The 19,120-nt window shown below is 36.5% G+C and overlaps 1 pseudogene; it reads left to right on the top strand.

Moving 5' to 3' along the window:
• Positions 1-7,176: 7,176 nt before the first annotated feature.
• Positions 7,177-12,476, top strand: LOC149138415 (cationic peroxidase 1-like; annotated as a pseudogene).
• The last annotated feature ends 6,644 nt before the right edge of the window (positions 12,477-19,120 follow it).

The raw sequence follows: 19,120 nt of genomic DNA, 5'->3' as shown, positions 1-19,120 counted from the left end.
TATGATATTTTTGAATTCAATCTTCTGTATAGAGGTGCAACAATAGAAACCTATCATGATAACAATTCTCCATTTCACCATAACTTGACAATTAGTATTGAGTATTTTGGAGAAGTTGGAATTCCTCCAGATAAGTTAGACCCTCACATGTCATTTTCACCTTTCTTTGCTTGTTTTGGTCATGAACCTCCTTGGTTAAATAAAATCACACATGTCATCAATTTGGACTCGCATGCTTCAGATCATATGGAAGTTTTAATGATTCACATTATGATTCTAACAGAAGTCCTAAAGTATCTTATTGATTAAATCCTCAGGACAATAATTCAAAACCTTTTCCAGCTTTCGAAGGTTCTCCATGAATGAACATCCTCTTTGTACAAAACTTTAAGTATAATCATGCATGCTTTCGTGCTCAATATTCCTAGTACAAAAGTATAGATATCGGATCTAGCTTTTAAGAGCTAATAATGATAGATGGAATCCAAATTTTTTGTTAACTTCTCTATATAAGGAGAGGAGGGCCTCTTCACAAATCACTTATAATTTTTTGAGAGTTTCTATAATAGAAAAATAGCATCCCTGTCTAGTGCAATATTGCTTGTGTATTTTATATTTACGTACTCTCGTAAATTGTTATCTATACACTGCCTAGGCCTCAGGTCAGCGGCCCCTGGGCTACATGCCTATTCTGGGGTCGTTGGCATTGGGCTTGGGCAGATGTGGGAGGCTACACGCAACCCTTCCTCGCCCACCGAAGCCACAGGCTAATTCCCAAAATCGGCCTACCCCCCAAGGGATGTTGGGTTGGGGCCTGGGTGGGCAGTGGAGGGTTCCATTCAACCTCCCTCACCCACCCATGCCCCACCACAGTGGGAATCGACCTACCACCCAGGGGGCTGCTGGGTTGGGGCCTGGGTTGTCGAGGAGCTCCCCACAACTCCCCAACAGCCAAGGCCCGGGCCCGGCCTGTTTTGATTTTTTTTTTTTATAAATTTAAATTTTTTAATGTTTTTTATTTTTATTTTTTAAAGTTTATTTTTTTTTTTATATATTTTAATTATTGTTTTATTTATTTCATTTTAATTTTTTATGCTGCTTCTTTAATTATTTATTTTATTTTATTTTTTTTCTAAGTTTTAATTTGCTTTTTTAAATATGTTTTTTTTGTTTCTTTAATTTTTTTTTTTAATTATTTTTTTTAATGTTTTTTATAATATTATTTTTATTTTTTTTAATTTTGTCTTTTAATGATTTTTTTTTTTTTATTTTGTTTTATTTTATTTTATTTTATTTTTTTTTATAATTTTGTTTTTTTTTTTTGGTTTCCAATAGTATTTAATTATTATATTTTTCTTTTTTTGGTAGGTAAGCACCCACGGGGGATTTGAACCAGTGACCTGTCGCAAGGAGTGCTTTAACAGTGCACCCATTCACCATCAACCTAAAGCCTTGTGGCCAATTTTTTTTAATTATTATATTTTAATTATATAGTTTTTTTTTTTAATTATTTTGATTTTTTTTTTTTTTGTTTCAATTTTTTTATTTATTTTTTAAATCTCATTTGAATCATTTTTTTGGAAAAAATATTTAAAATAGCATCATCTTTGAATATAAAATTCATAATATACTGGGCGGAAGGAAGGAGGGGAGCAGAAGAAACGTGGCGACCAGGGTTACTCAGCAAGCGGAGTTCGATTCGTATGGAGAGCGGTAGGGGAGGGAGCTCAGCTCCCTCCTACAAAGATGCAGTAGCCAATGAAAGTAAGGGGCCCACTGGAAACAGTAAAAGCAATATGAACTACAGATTCAGAGACAATGAAAAGGAAACAGATGGGACCAGAACAAAAGAAAACAACAGCACAAAGGACAAAGAGGAAGAAGACAAAAGTCTCGGTTCAAGAGACAAAAAACTAAAAAGACCTTTCAAACCAAAAGCAGAAATCACTCCCTGAGTAATATTAAATGATCCTGCTCTGTAGGAGCACAGGGAACATATGGGAACCTACGCCATAATCTGTAAATTCAATTCATGGGACTGTGGCCCCCTGAAAAGGCTTTCTAGACGTGGATCAAGTATCATTGGAAGCCCAAAGGAAGCATTGACCTACATCTGGGGTCGAAAGGATTCTTCACAGTAGTGTTCTCCAACATCGAAGACAAAGATAGAATATTCGAAGGAGGACCCTATTTTTTTGCTGCAACAGGTCTCCATATGAGACCTTCGAAAATGAACTTTGTCCCAGAGAGGGAGACTTTCTCCTCGGTTCCTATGTGGGTAAGGCTCTACTCTCTACCTTTGGATTATTGGCAAATTGAATCATTGGCTGCCATTGGTAATAAACTAGGACACTATATCAAAGCTTCTAAAGCCACAAGAAGGGGAAAATATACCTCCTTTGCTAGAATCTGTGTGGAAATGGATCTATCAGGTGCACTTCCGGATGAAGTTATACTGGAGGTTTTGGATGAAGAGTGGGTGTAGGCGGTTGACTATGAGCATATACCCTTCAGATGCAGAATATTCCATTAACATGGGCATTTGTTAAGAGATTGTCCTCTCAGTAAAGAGGATAACAAATAAAAACTTAATACATCGAAGGACACCGAAAGCTTTCAGAAAGTGGCCAGTAGAGGAAGAGGAGGAAAAAAGGGATCAAAACAACAACACATAGAGGGGAAAAAAGGCAGTCAGAATAAGTTTAAAGTGCTAGAAGAGACTGAAGAAATCACAAGAGAAGATCAAGATCTGGAGGAAGATGCTAAAGAAAAAGAAAAGACAGAGGACTTAAATCTCTCTCTGGGCATTGAATCTCTAAAAGAAGCAATGAGAAGTGAAATAGAAATGGAAATGGACCAAGAAATGACTCAAAGTGAAATAGATCTGGAAGAGCACGAACTACAAGAAATCATTGACAAGGAAAACTTGGATCTGGAAGGATTCCTGATGCAAGGCACCAAAGGAGGACTATATTCTCTGCCCCAAGATGAATGCAACAGAATATAGTAGTTGTTTTTATGGAAAACTCAAGAACAAAGGCAGGAGCAAGGCAAGAACATCCATAAATAGGAGCACAGAGGGGTGAAAACATTGAAGTTAAATCCAGGATTAGCCACTAGAAATCCAGGAAAGAAGAGAGGCAGAAAAAAGCAAAATGAGCTCCTAATGGACTGTGGAAAGCTAATGATAGACTCAGGTAAGATGAAAGATCTAACCAGCTACTCCTTTACAAATCTTTAATTATGAAGTTCATCTCATGGAATATCATAGGTCTAGGTAGTAAAAGAAAACAGAGAATGCTAAGTAACAGAATGAAACTAGCAATGCTGGACATAATCTTCATTCAAGAAACAAAATGCTCCATTCAGAAAATAAAACAAATTCATAGTAAATGGCTCAGTAAATTTGAGTTTCTAGAAGTTAAAGCAGAGAACACAACGGGGGGCATTCTTACTCTCTGGAACCCCCAAAAAGTCACTATTGTAGATGTAGAGGCAACGAGAAATTACTTATCAACTATCATTCAGCCAATGGGGATGTCTGACACCTTCCTGGTTACAAATGTCTATGGTCCTCAGAGAATAGATGAGAAGCTTAGATTTCTGAACTCCCTGGTAGATCTCAGAAGAAGACATAAAGAAATCCCTTGGGTCATTGGAGGCGACTTTAATATGATTAAATCTCTTTTGGAAAAAAAAGGAGGCACTAGAATCCTCAATAGAGATACATTAGGGTTCAATTATTTCACAGAAGACATGAATATGGTTGACTCTGAAATGCAAAACGGTCTTTTTACTTGGAACAACAAAAGAGGAGGTGATGCTCAGGTGGCCTCTAAGTTAGACAGATTTTTGATCTTTGAGAAGTTGATGCTCACAAATTCAGAAATAGCTGCAAATGTTCTCCCATTCGGAGGCTTGGATCACTAGCCGATTCAATTAGAAATCAAGGGAATTGATGCTCCCAAGAACAGACCCTTCACATTTGAAAATATCTAGCTCTCCCACCCAAATTTTATCAGCAATATTGAGGAATGTTGGTCTGAACATCTTCAGATTCAAGGCTCCAAAATGTTTCTCCTCCACCAAAGACTAAAGCACATAAAAACCAAACTTAAAGAATGGAACAAGAAGGATTTTGGCAATATTTTTGCAAACAAAAAATCAGTAGAGATCAAAATGCAGGTTCTAAACCAAGCAATGATTGCATAAGGTTTTGATAAATCCAAAAGTGAGCAAGCTGAAAAAATCAACCTTGATTGGGAGAATTTATGCAAACAGGAGGAAGCTTTTTGGAGACAAAAGTCCATAGTTCAATGGCTCAAAGAAGGTGAATGGAACACTAGGTTTTTCCACCGTTCCACCATAGCCAATAGAATGCACAATAGAATCTCCTCAATATTGAATGAAGATGGGGAGCTTCAGACCACTCACAAGAATATCAAAGCTGTGATGGTTCAACATTTCAGAGGTATCACAAATGAAAACAATCTAAACAGAGACCATCACATCAAGGAAATTATAAAGAATATTCCACGGATGGTGTCTAGAGAAGATAACTTTAACCTGAACAAACCAGTCTCTGAAGCAGAGGTTAGTATGGTGATCAAAGAGATGCAGAATGGCAAAGCTCCAGGTCCAGATGGTTTTAACGTGGACTTTTTCAAACCCTGCTAGAAAATTGTCAAACATGATATTTTGGATGTGGTTGAGGAATCCATAAGAAGAAGATTCATTCTGAAAGCCCTCAATGCCTCTTTCATCTCCCTGATCCCCAAACATGACTCAGCCCTAACTCCTGATAAGTTCAAACCCATTGCTCTATGCAATGTTGTTTATAAAATCATTTCTAAGATCCTAGCCAATAGACTCAAACCTCTTCTGCCTTCATTGATTTCTGGGGAACATTCTGGTTATGTGAAAGGAAGGAAAATCTTGTATAATATTATTCAGGCCCACAAGGTCGTTCACTCTCTCACCAACAAAAAGCAGGCATGTATGATCATGCAATTAGACATTGCAAAAGCGTATGACAAGGTGAACTGGAATTACATCAAAAAGGTCCTTTCTGTGTTTGGGTTTGATCATGACTGGATCAGATGGGTTATGGCTATGGTTTTGCTCTCCCAGATTTTCAATTATAGTGAATGGCGTGCCCTCGGAAAGCTTCACTCCTTCCAGAGGCCTTAGACAGGGAGATCCACTCTCTCCCTTTCTTTTCATCCTCATGATGGAAGGATTGGGCCGAACTATTAAAACTACAAAAGTTTTAGGAAAGATCAAGGGCCTTCAATTAACAGAGAACGGCCAAGCCTTGACTCATCAACAATTTGTGGATGACACCATGCTACAGGGTATCCCCACAGTCAAGGAAGCTACAGAGTACAAAAAAATCTTAAATGACTTCGCCTTGGCCTCAGGTATGGAAGTCAATCTCTCCAAATCAATTTTTTTTTTCTTTAACACTAACATTGCTATTCAAAGGAACATCTCCAGAATTCTGGGCTTCCAAAGGAAGGTCCTACCGTCTAAATATCTAGGCATCCCCCTCACGGATAAACCAATGTGCAAAAGTATCTGGGAACCGGTGCTCAACAAAATGCAAGACAAGATCAAAAGATGGACTTTTAGAGCATTGAACCTGGCTGGCAGATTGATTTTAACGAAGGCAGTTCTGCAATCCATCCCTATTTTCTTTCTATCAACCCTGCCAGCTCCCAAAGGGGTTTTACAGCAACTCACGAACACTCAAAGAGATTTTCTATGGGGCAAGGAGGAGACAAAAAAAAATGGGCCCTCTTTTCTTAGGATAAAATCTGTAAACCCAAAAGTCATGGAGGCCTAGGCTTAGATGATCAGGAGATTCTAAGTAATGTTCTAGGAGCCAAACTCTAGTGGAGATGGGTTAAAGAACCAGAGGCACAATGGGCTAAAACCTGGAAAGAAAAATATGCCAGCTCCTGGCAAACAAGTGATCTCATTAGAATGTCAGGGAACATAAAAGGCTCTCACATCTGAAATAAAGCCTGGGACAATAGAAGCCTAGTTCAAAACAATAGCTTCTGGGAAATCAAAGCTGGTGAACAAGCTCTCTTCTGGGAAGATAAATGGCAACAAGAACCAATGTTGTTAAGGGAGGACTTTATGAGCATCAAGCAGGAAATTGATTCCCAAGGACTAATTAAAGTCAAGGATTTCTAGAATCTTCCTCATGATACTGAGAAATGGAGAAGCTGGAGGAAAATAGAATGTAGTGGGGAAGGCTCTATAAAGGCAAAAACAGAAGAACTTATGAAAATTTTAGAACAGAGAAAGATCTTGGTCACAGATGGGCAGGATCAGTTAAGATGGGGACAAAACAAAGAAGGCATCTTTAACATCCATGAAGCAAAAAGAATTACCCTTAACCTAGATCCCTGTGTTTCGGCAAAGTCCTGGCAAAAACTTTGGAGTCACCAAGGATGGATGAAGATCAAACTGTTTATGTGGTTAGTTCATCACAAGAAATTATTAACTTGGGACAACATTCAGAAGAGGGGGGTTATGGGGCCCTCTAGATGTACATTATGTGAGGCTCAAGAGGAAACAATAGAGCACATTCTCAACAACTGTTCCTATATCAACTGGTTGTGGGATTCTTTCAACATCATTTTTCAACAGACAGATAGAGAAAAAGGTAGCATCAGTAATACCCTGAACAAGTGGAGAAAAAACTTTTCAGAGAATGATATCCTTAATATGGCCTGGACCTTGACACCAAGCTTCATTATCTGGAATGTTTGGAAGGAAAGGAATAAAAGAATTTTCAAGGATGAAAAAACTACTGCCATTTGCCTGTTGGAATTGATCTTAAAGCAGATTAAGGAGACCGTCTCCACCACTGTGCACAATTACCCCTCGAATCCTCCCACCGTGTGCAATTTGAGAACTCTCAAGAAACTGGGAATGCATGAGATTATTCTCCAGGGTCTTAGCAAAAAAGTAAGAGTGTTGGAAAGGGAAAAGGAATTCTGGCATCCTCCACCAAAAGGTTATCTGAAATGCAACATTGATGGGGCTTCAAAAAGCAACCTAGGAATTGCGGGTTATGGAGGTGTGTTAAGAGATGAAGAAGGAAAAATAATTTTCACTTTCCACTGCCATTTAGGCAAAGCCACCAACAACATGGCTGAATTAATGGCGTTGGAACAATGTCTGGAGCTGCTTAAACTCAATCACAGCTACAATGTTCTCATAGAAGCAGACTCCGAGATTTCTATAAATGCAGTCAAGAAAATCAGCTATGGAACAGTGCCTGAAAGGGTCTCAAAATAGTGGAGACTCATACAAGTTTACCAGAGAATCCATAAACATCTCCAATGCCTTCGAACGGTTAGCTTCAATCATGTTCGAAGGAAGGCCAATAAACTTGCAGATCTACTGGCCAACCAAGGAGTAATTAATACAGAGTGCAGAATAAACATGAAATGGCAGGAAATGCCTCCTAGCAGGCTAAAAGCCATCTGTGAGGCTCAAGCCGCAGAGGACAAGGAAATTTATGATTATTGGGCTCGCGGGGTTGAAAATGATTAATTGAAGACAGCGAGACGGATTCCAATGCTCTTAAGAGTGAGTGTAATGGTAACCACTATTCGTTTTTCCTGGGAGTGCTCCTTTTCCTTTCTAGATTCCAGGTTCAGGAGTGGTGATTCAGTGAGCGAGGAAGGTATCCCAGTTCTCCCGGCAGCAGGGATTATCCGTTTTTTGGGGTTTGGAGGGATAAACCGCTTCACTAGTGGTTTTCTCCTGATCACATCGCCTTCTCTCGGGAAGCGATTTTTGCTTTTTTAGAGCGATCATATTCTGATGCCTACACGTGGCAGGGAGGGTGTTTGGGAAACCACCCTTCCCCGCTCACTATCGCGTGGTCTTGTTGTTCGGTGTGATATAATCTCCACCGTAGGATGCAGCTGAGGTTAATCAACGGTCTAGCTTTTCCCTGCAGCTTGGAGTTTTGGTCCCGCCGAAATACGAATGTCTTATCGGTGCGTGGTCAACCTCGTCCGTCGGTGTGATTGCAGATTGTACGGCCCAGATTAATGGGATTTTTGGGGTTTGGAGGGATAAACCGCTTCACTGGTGGTTTTCTCCTGATTTCACCGCCTTCTCTCAGGAAGCGGTTTTTTCTTTTTCGAAGCGATCTTATTTAGATGCCTACACGTGGTAGGGAGGGGGTTTGGGAAACTGCCCTTCCCCGCTCACTATCGCATTGTCTTGTTGTTCGGTGCGATATAATCTCCACTGTAGGATGCAACTGAGGTTAATCAACCGTCTTGCTTTTCCCTGCAGCTTGGAGGTTTGGTCCCGCCAAAATACGAATGTCTTCTCAGCGCGTGGTCAACCTCATCCGTCGGTGTGATGGCGGATTGTACGGCCCAGAGTGATGGGATCTTCCACCTGGTTTTTTTGTTTTTCTCTGTTCAGCTTTATGGTTAGCCCTTTGGGCTGTCTCTAAGTTTTCTCGTCTCCTCGGCGGAGGGGAGTTTTCTGTTCATATTGTAAACTATTTGATCAGTTAATGCAAAAGAAGGATTGACATTTTCCTCAGCAAAAAAAGGAATATAAAATTCATAAAAGTTTCATAAAATTTGTTATTTTTTGAATTTATTATTCAAATTTTTCATAATAATATTTTATTTAATATGTTGTTTTTTAGCTAAAAGGTCTATAAATACATATTTTTTCTAATTATATCTATATGCAAAATGTGTATTTTTTGTCTTGTGTTTAAAATTGTTATTTTTTAGTGAGAATTATTTTATGTGTATTGAAGTATTAACTAACGATATATAAATATATAAAAAATCTTAACTTCAAAATATTAATGTTATTATTCTTTTTAAACTTTGCAAAACAAATTAAAACTTTCTTTATAAAAAACATTGCAAAGAAAAACGATAACACACATGTTTGAAACCCTTAAAAAAACATCTTTGGACAAAAGACAAGAAGACTAATAAGACAACTTGAAAAATAGTAAAATAATCAACATTTAAAAACATTATTCACACTTAATTAATTAGAAAATTTGAAGTGTCAAAAATAAGGCATGGAGCAAAAAGGGGTTGATGCTACATCAACACCTTTCAAAATAAGCATGAAAATCATTAACATTACATTGATACATAAGAAAATTTGAAGTACCAAAAATATAATGCGAAACAAAAAAAGGTGTATTTTGAATAGCCATTGTTAGAAATCGGGTGATTTTTTTGCTACCTTAAAAAATGGGTAACCTGTGATTTTCTTGTTTGATTGGTAGTTATGTTTGGAGCTGAATCATCTAGAGATAAAATCACCTTATTCTACTATCCAATTCAAAGTTGTTATATGTAGGTTCAATGGATTTTGGCTTAGATAAGATGCTCCAAATCAATGGGTATTTTTTCATGGACCCCGAATTGTCACATGTATTTATGTTCCAAAGGATTTTTTATTGTTCAATTTGATACACAAAAATATTTGGAAAATATTATGAATGACAACACAATATTTGGAGAATGTTATGAATGACAACTTTGTTTTAGGGGTGGAGTTGGGTTCTTCATTACCCCACAGTTCCCAGTGTTTGATACCGCAAACATGATGATCTCAACAATGCCAATTTGGGTGAGACTCCAAAATCCCATTTTGGAACCATAAAGTCCTAGAGGAAATTGGAAACGCTCTAGGAAAATACAAAAGGATGGACCTTGAAAGATCAGCGAAAAGTTTATTTTTCTTTACCAAAATATGTGTAGAGACAAACTCAACAAAGCCTTACCTAATAACATTGAAATGAAACACAAAAACGTTCATTGGACCAAAGTATTAGACTATGAGAACACAACATTCAGAGATTGAACATGTTTTAAAACATGACATTTGTAGAACTTATGTGCACAAGAAAAAAACAATCCCAAATGAAAAAAAAAAAGTAGGTACACAAATCAAGAGGTTGACCTCAAATCTCCACATGTCAGAAGGAGAGGAATAAACTATGGAGGTCCCTCCGAGTCAGGCAAAAGTTGCCACACAAAGTCAATGTGGAGCCAGTTTTCATGAGCATAATGACACTAAAATACAGCATTACATCAACATAAATATGAGGCTCTTTGAGAAAATAAGATAAAGGGTTCAAAAGGAACTCATGTTTTTGAAAGTTCAATTCCGGACAAAAAATTCCTACCATTGACATCAACAAATGAATTTACAATGTTACCTATTGACCCAGAGGCTCTTTCACAAAATAGGAGAGTTCAAAAGCAGCTCTTGTTTTTGAAAGTTCAAATCGGGACAAATAAATCCTACCATTGACGTCAACAAATGAATTGGCAATGGTACCTATTGACCCCAACGTGGCAATGGTACCTATTGATATCATTTGGCTGATCAGAATATAGCAACTCTCTGCGCTTAAATCGTCTCCCCTCTTTTGCTTGATGTTGAATTTTGCTTTTGGCTTGGTGCAGGGCTGCGATGGGTCCATACTGTTGGACGACAACTCGACGTTTACTGGAGAAAAGACAGCACTCCCAAACTCAAGTTGAAGCAGCCTGCAGTGGTACCGTGTCATGCGCTGACATTCTTGCCATCGCTGCTCGCGGCTCAGTCGTCCAAGTATTAATTGCTCCTTTTTCTTCTCCATTTATTTAGCTATTTGTAAATACATCTTTGCCTTTTCTTCGAGGAATTGGAAGGAAATAACATTGGTGGCTTGCAGCTGGGAGGTCCAACATGGACGGTACTTCTGGGAAGGCGAGACTCTACGACTGCGAGTTTAAGCGCAGCAAACAGCAATATTCCGTCTCCGGCTTCCAATCTGAGCGCCCTCATTTCAGCTTTTACAGCCCACGGTCTTTCTACCAAGGACCTCGTTGTACTCTCGGGTACGCCATTACTCACGCCACAAATTCCGTGCCATCAAATGATTGATTCTGCGCTCTCATATTGTACTATTTTCCAATTTAATAATAATTATCATCCGGTGATATTATTAATGTTACAGGTGTTCATACAATTGGCCAAGCGCGGTGCACCACATTCAGTGCCCGCATCTACAACGAATCCAACATTCACGCTTCGTTCGCCACTTCCGTGAGGGCAAACTGCCCAAGTGCTGGTGGGGATCAGGGTTGGAATTTGGATTTTTCATTACTCGTCAAATTTTTTTTTTTGATGTTTTGGGTCTTTATGTTCCCTGTCAAGGAATGTTATGTTTAAAATTTTGCCCTTCAATCATAATCTTTTGATAAAAAATTGACCCTTCATTAATAAAGCTTTAATTAAAACAATACTTTTCAATCACACAACTATGTTAATTTTTCTCACAGATTTATAATAAGAAAAGAAAAAAAAACATAACCATAACTAAATGATTTGTTGAATCGTGAAAGTTGTTCTACTCATAGATGGGATCCACAATTCCCTTATCATCCAGATTCCACTTATGAGTTATTCTTCCAAAAACATGATACAAAAATTATGGGTATATCTAGAAATCTATTCTACTCACACCCAACTAATTGTTATTGTAATTATTCCTATTTCAATATTCTCAGTTTGGATTTCTATTAGATAATTTAAATGTTGCAATTTCAGTAAAAACAAATGGATTTCTTTCACCAATATGAACCAATAAAACTTCCCAAAAATAAATTTCCATTTCAAAGACTTTGAAATTGACCAAAACTATTTTTGACATTCCTCTCCATCATCATAATCACATGGAATTAACCTAAAAGCTGAATTTTTAATAAAACCAACAAAACTTAATTTATTTAAATAAAAACAAATATATTAATGTAAATTCCAAATATTACAACACTTAATTATTGATCATCAAATATTCACCTATAACTTTAAATAACATGAACTTAATTTATTTCCATAAAAACAAATATTATGACACAAATTCCAAATACCACATATTACAAGGCTTAATTATTGATAAGTCAATAAAATATATTACGAGTACGCGCGATCAAATTCCAGAACTGCTGCCATGCATGTTTTCAACGGTTTGAGAGGTTAGTAATGAAGTTTTCGTTAAAAAGTGAACCGCCAAAAATACGTTTTATAACTTTCAAAACCCATCGCAAAAAACAGTTTCTTTTAATTTTTAAACGTAAAATACGATCAAAATACCTTATGACGGGCATTTTGCCCGTCAAATTCCAACCCTGGTGGGGACAACACCCTCTCGCCCTTGGATCTGGCCACTCCTACCACATTCGACAACATATACTACACTGATTTGGGAAGCCAAAAGGGACTTCTGCACTCCGATCAGCAACTGTTTAGCGGAGGCTCTACAAATTCGCGAGTTACTACCTACTAGCGCTAATCAGAACACCTTCTTTATGGACTTTGCAGCAGCCATGGTGAATATGGGTAACATTTCTCCTCTCACTGGCACCAGCCGATTAGTTCGGAAAAATTGCAGGCAGGTCAATTAAGATTTAGGAACATTGCATGTTTTCATTGTAACAAATTGATTGGTGGTTGCCTACCGGAAAAACATCAATAAAATGAGGTTATGTCCACGTGTCGATGCGAAGAGAACGTTACATTTCGCCATAATCAATCATTTCTAATTGCACAAATACTATGCAGGGTGCGGCTCATAGTTTAACGAATCAATTTTTCCATTTTAATATTTGTCAACTTTGGTTCAAAAATTTTAAAACTTGTAATTTTAAATTTGCTAAAGTTTATTCGTTTGAAAATTGTTTAGAAATTTAATTATTTTTATTTAAAAATACAAATATAATTCAAAAAATCATCTCAATAAATATTTGAGTGTAAAATCTCAAAAAATAACATGTTATACTACGTCAAATTGAATGAAAGGAACCCAAAAAGTCACCTGGTTAAATTATGCCAATGATAAAATATTCTGCATCTACTTTGCACAGTGTGCAGCATACTTGTGTCTAATTAGGCCATAATTCGCCTTTATAATAATAGAAATTCGGTAAGATTTTCATAAAATCTAACTATATTTTTGGAATTTTTTTTGATAGGAGTAAAATTTAAGAATTTGGAGTATTTTTGGAATTTATGATGGTACCGAATTTATTTCTACATTAAAAATAATTCAAACATTCTAACTATTAATTTTTTTTGAAAATTTTGTCAGAAATTTGCTAATCAAATAAATTTCTGACAAAATTTTCAAAAATTTGCCAAAAAATATTGTGCCCGGTAAACAACGCCGATGCACGTGAATCTATCGAATCCGCGTTAATTAATCTTCAAACCTTTAGGTCTAAAACGTCATTAAAAGCAAGGGATAAGGATTATGCGGAGAGAGTGCAGTTGCTGAATAGGGAAACGGAATGAATTTTTCGGTCAACGTGTGTAGGCGGTTTTGTGTTTTTTCAAATTTAACAATGGTGACCATAGCACACTAACTATTTTATGTTTACTAACGTCTTGTCTTTTTATGGAATATGATGTTACAGTTTCAGTGATAATGTGATCTTCCATAACGCGTTGTTTTTGTTTTTTCAAATTTTGATGATGGGATAGGTAAGTTATCTTTTTTTAAAGATAGCGTAATTTTTTCCTTAAACCTATATTTTTAAATGTATAGATCTATTTAGTATTTTTAAAAAGTTTATATTTTAATTATATAAATTTAATAATTTAAATTTACGATTCATACACATTCTTATCCAATTTTGACGAAAATATATTTTTAAAAATTAGAATAAAAAAAAGATATTAAAAAATTAATAGCACATTTAGAATACATTTTGGAATAAATTTATCTGTCATGAACCGAAAGAAGTATTTATAGAGAATTAGTGATTGAGTTCTTTGTTATGAATGAATTAGTGATTGAGTTTTTTGTTATGAATGTTAGATCAGAGTATACATAACACACAATGGATTCATATTCAGAGACTTAGAAGGCAATAGCAGAGAATAATTCACAAAGACAGACAAATGGAGAAACAACAAGATTACTCAGTCAGAAACAACAGAATAGATGAACAGAAATCACTTAGCATTACATAACAAGCTTGGGCCTTGGCTTGCTTGCTTTCTTTGGCCAAAGAAATTACAAATTTATAGAGGCAGAAGAAGGATCTAGGATCTAGAATCCTGTATGTGATTCAGATGGAGATTTGGAATGATTTAGAAACTAAAGACAGTGTAGGAATATCTAAAATCTTAGAGATCTAAAAACTATAGCCGTGTAGAAGAATCTAAAATCATACATGTAATTCATAAATTTGATTTCACACTTAACAATAAAGCTAACAACATGTGGAGAATAGTAATATAGCTTAACGAATTACTTTTTTTCTCTGAGGTTGCAACGCTATGGCTACAATCCGACCATAGTGAGTTGGCTTCTAATGCGATCACCGTGTTGCCACGACAACCACCTAGATTTTAAACATCGGTTTCAAATGTATTTAAGCGTTTTATAGATAATATAAAACTTTAAAGATTTCATAACTACTGATACATAAAATCGCTCTTAAATCAATTTATATAAAATTGTATTTTTATAAAATAATATTATTTGTCTGGTATAATAATAATTATTATAACACTATCTTTTTATATATTATTTTATTGATAATATATAGGTTTTTAAAAAATTTAAATGTTTCGAAAGTATAAGATGTAATGATGAAAGTTAAGAGTTTTCAAAACCAGGTTTAATTATTATAAAAGCTTAGTTTTCAAGTTATGGGGTACTTTGAAGTAGTTGTTCAATAGGTGGTTAATAAAAAGAAACTATATTAAAAATAATTTTTACTTTTTCACTAGTGCACAGTGGATCAAAGCTCATCCACATGTCCTTAACTTATTGGACATAGAGAAATTAGTGAATGGTTGCACTATTAAGGCACTTATTTATGTGATGGTCGCTAGGTTGGAATCCCATAAGTAGCCTCACCACCTAACTTTGAAAAAAAAATGTTTATTTTCCTCTCTAAGAAATGCATTCTTTATTTACTACCTTATTAGTGGGATGGTTAAAGAGATGATTTCTACTTATCTATAATTATACACCTTAAGTTCTTATTTTTATCTTTATTTTTAAGGTGTAGCAAGTGTGAGGGCATGAAGCTTAGGATTGTGGGGTAGGTGTGAGGGAATGAAGCTTATGATTATAGGGTAGGTGTGAGGGGGTCATCTTTATCTTTATCTTTATTTTTAAGGTGTAGCATGTCTGAGGTGCGAGGGCATAACTTTATGATTGTGGGGTGGAAAAGAGGGTCAAGATGAGGATCTGCACCTCATGGGAGTTGCTTATGCCTTGTTGTGGTGGGGGGTCTGAGAAATAAATGAGAAAGTGCATGTCTATATCATTTGAGTGTGGAGTAGGGATGAAGGTGTGTGAATATCTGTATCCCCCACTATCCATTTTCCATGCCCTCAATAAATTTTCATACCCATTTTAATAATAAAAAAATGAAAATAATTTTGGAGCACTTTATATGGTTATGCTGGAGTGTGATCCTTCCTCTATGCCTAGTGACCATAACTAGCATTTTAATAATAAAAAAACGAAAATAACATTGGAGCAATTTATATGGTTGTGTTGGAGTGTGATCCTTCCTCTATGCCTAGTGGCCATAGCTAGGGGATAACACTGTCTATTTACTACACTTGTTTTCATTCTCAAAGTTCTTTTTGGGCCTCCTCAATGGAATTGGTGGGGTTGGTTTCTACTGGCATGAGGCTAGTCAAATTTTGGTATTTCCATTGGTGGGGTTGGCTTCTACGGGCATGAAGCTAGTCAAATTTTGGTATTTTGGAGAACTGTCACCGAAATGTTTTTTTGGACGGATCTTCTACAATTTTGAGTGGCATGTCTTATAAGGATGGTAATTATAAAGTTCCATGTGTTTACCCCTCTTCTCGCCTTCCTTTTGTATTGGAAGAATCTTCCTTATCCAATCACATGGGGCAAGAATGGAATAACGAGGCATGTTTTTACTACACTAAAAACTTGATTTACCATTTCAATGGACACTAGCGCCTAGTTTCTAACCTCCACAAATATATTTCATGCTCTTGGAAGAAAATGATTTAAAAATATGCCTTCATCTACCTATATATAAATGGTTGTTTCATTATTAAGTTTGGTTGTGAGGAAGACCAAGATTCCATTCTCAATTCTAGTCCATGGTTTTGGGGAAATTCCAGGTTTGTGCATAAAGCCTTGGATTCCTTTCAATTTTGATGGATTATATTTCATCACTCTTCAATGGGAAAGGATCCCAAATACACCCATGCATTTTGAGGTTTTTCCTCTCTATGAATTATTGGATTGATTTTGGGGAAATTTCAGTTAGCAACTTTAAAAACGACATAGCATTGCATTTCAAGATATACATATAAATGGATTTCACCAAAGGATTTCCAACAAAAAATAATCTAATAGGTAAAAACTACTCTTGGAATTAGAAATTGAATTATGAATGTGTTCCACTATGATGTAGAGATTCCTTTGAATGAACTCAGATTGAAACTCATCGTCCTAAGGGATCTAAGAAGAACATCAATTGATTTTGCACTCCAATGGAGTGTTGTTTTAGAAGGATCCTCCCAATCTTCTAAATCTACTTTTTTAAGAAATTCAACTAGATTTGGATCCTTTGAGTTCAAAGGAAAAGGATCATATTTTCTCTAGGTTTGTGATAGGGAACATAAGTCATTCTAGCAATCACTCATTAGTCAGCTAGGTAAAAAGTTGACATATTAGAAAAAAGTAACATATGGATCAATAAATTTGGAATTGGATAACTTAGTAACTATTTCAAACTCTTAAAGAAGTTTGGACAGTAGTAGAGAGGAACTCCAATATCATAATCCAATATAATTATGTATTTTTTCCCTTATATTATGTAACCAATTTGTGTGAATATAGTCATGTAGCGACTAAAGAAATGTAATTTTTTTTATATGATTAAGATAATAGGTTTTGAATTCTACCTATTAAATTTTAGTAATAATTTCTCAATTAATAATAATAATAATAATTTTACAAATAAACCAAAAATATATTAGAAAAAATAAAATTTTAAAAATATATAACATATATTTAAAACTAAATTTATGTAATTTAAAAATTAAATAAATTTAAGTTTCTAAACTTCATCTCTTTAATAATCTTAAACCTAACTCTTAATACCAAAATCTCATTCCTGAATTAATAGTTTTTATGAAATTTCATTTCAAAATCCTTATTCTCAATATTCCACTCTATAAAATCAATATGTGTAGAGGACAGATAGGACATCACTCACCTGTTTGTTTTTATTCAGTGCATAAAATATGAACGATGGCAAAGATTTCACCGCGGGCTGAAAGTACAAGTTGAAAACAATAAATGAAGCGAGTGACAGAGCTGTCAACCGTTCCAAGTCAATTTTGGCGCCTACAAAAAGGGAAGGATTTTCCGTTTTGTTTAGAAGTGAGCATATGAAATAAAAGCAATGAATGAGCAGTGGTGTCTTAATAGATCTTTGTCTCCTTCCTTATTTCAGAATCTGTAAAAGCCGAAGTATCGTTATCTCGATCCTAAGACATCCAACGGAGGAAAGTCAACACTGAGCTTTCTTCATATCTATTGGAATATGCGGATCTATGCTCAGATTAAGTTGAAATAGTATATATTAAGTTGAGCATAGGTTCGCATATATCTAGCTTTATTAAAAATGATTGCTACAACAATTCGAGATAAACAAGGAAGGCTGCTAAGGCAGCAAGTCCCTGCCACCAAAGCAGCATATACCGAGTTGGAGAAGACACGGGTGCCACCAAAGCAGCATATACCAAGTTGGAAAAGACACGGGTGGGGCTAACATGCATGATATAATACGTGTCTTGCATGCATGCTATTTCAGGTATGCCGCTCTAATGTTCCTCTCCTAAACGCGACGAGTCGATTGGCACGACGGCTTGCATGGGCTTGCATGTTGAACAGGTGCACCCTCTGAAAATGTTATGTTCAGCACTGCAATGACGCCGAAGCATTTAATTATAATGGCATTCAGAATCGTGAATTCTCTGTTGCTTCTGGCGTTTTTAGTACCTGCATTGGTGCAAAACAGCCTGCAGGTTGGATTCTACCATAAGCCGGAATTTCGTGCTCTGGAACAGGCCGAGTGACGGGGGTATTGTTTGGCTGGCCGAGTGGACGATGGGTCTGGGGGTCGAGTCCCTTGCTCAGCAATTTTCTTTTGATGTGTGTCGTGAATTCTCTGTTGCTTCTGGCGTTTTTAGGAGCTGCATTGGCGCAAAACAGCCTGCAGGTTGGATTCTACCATAAGCCGGAATTTCGTGCTCGGGAACAGGCCGAGTGACGGGGGTAGTGTTTGGTTGGCCGAGTGGACGATGGGTCTGGGGGTCGAGTCCCTTGTTGAACAATTTTCTTTTGATGTGTGTGTTCCAGTAGTTCTTTATCTCGTTGTCCGTCCGTCCGGGCAATGTCCCTGCAATTAAAGACCACCTGCACAGTTTCACAGACTGATTAGAAATCACTTCGATCAGTAACTGAGACTTCAAAAGTGAGATTTTCATGACAGATCCAGCTTTAAAAGGAAATCCATTGCAGCAACAGCGGAGATAAAATGACATACTTGTTGCCAACGAAGGAGTGGAGTTTGATGATGAGCTCGTCTTCTTCTTCTGTGAAGCTTCCACGCTTCAGATCGGGACGCAGGTAGTTTATCCATCGCAGTCTGCAGCTCTTGCCTTCGCAAGTAGAATCGATTGTGCGCGGAGTAATCACAAGTCACTTTGCTACCGACAAATCTCTTCCTACTGCCCTCCTGCGCATGCATTTTCATGACTGTTTCGTAAAGGTAAGCGTGCACTTCTCTGGAAATCATAGTCTCCTTTAAATTCAGGATTTATAAATATAAATTGAATGGCGTGGAATTAATAAATATATATGTTGTTGAAGGGCTGCGATGGATCAATTCTGATTGATAGCGTGGGCAATAACGTATTAGAGAAAGAAGCAGAGAAAGCTCTAACAGTAACAATTGCTTCTCGGAATGCCCTTTGAGGTTGCAGAGGTAAATTGTCTTTACTCGTTTTTAAAAGCTCTAACAGTAAAAGTTTC

Source organism: Pinus tabuliformis, chromosome X (genome assembly GCF_031772625.1).
Source record: "Pinus tabuliformis cultivar Carrire ecotype Pingquan chromosome X, CPIR1, whole genome shotgun sequence".
Taxonomy (NCBI): Eukaryota; Viridiplantae; Streptophyta; class Pinopsida; order Pinales; family Pinaceae; genus Pinus; species Pinus tabuliformis.
The sequence above is the reverse complement of the archived record's forward strand: the minus strand, read 5'-3'. Positions and strand labels throughout refer to the sequence as shown.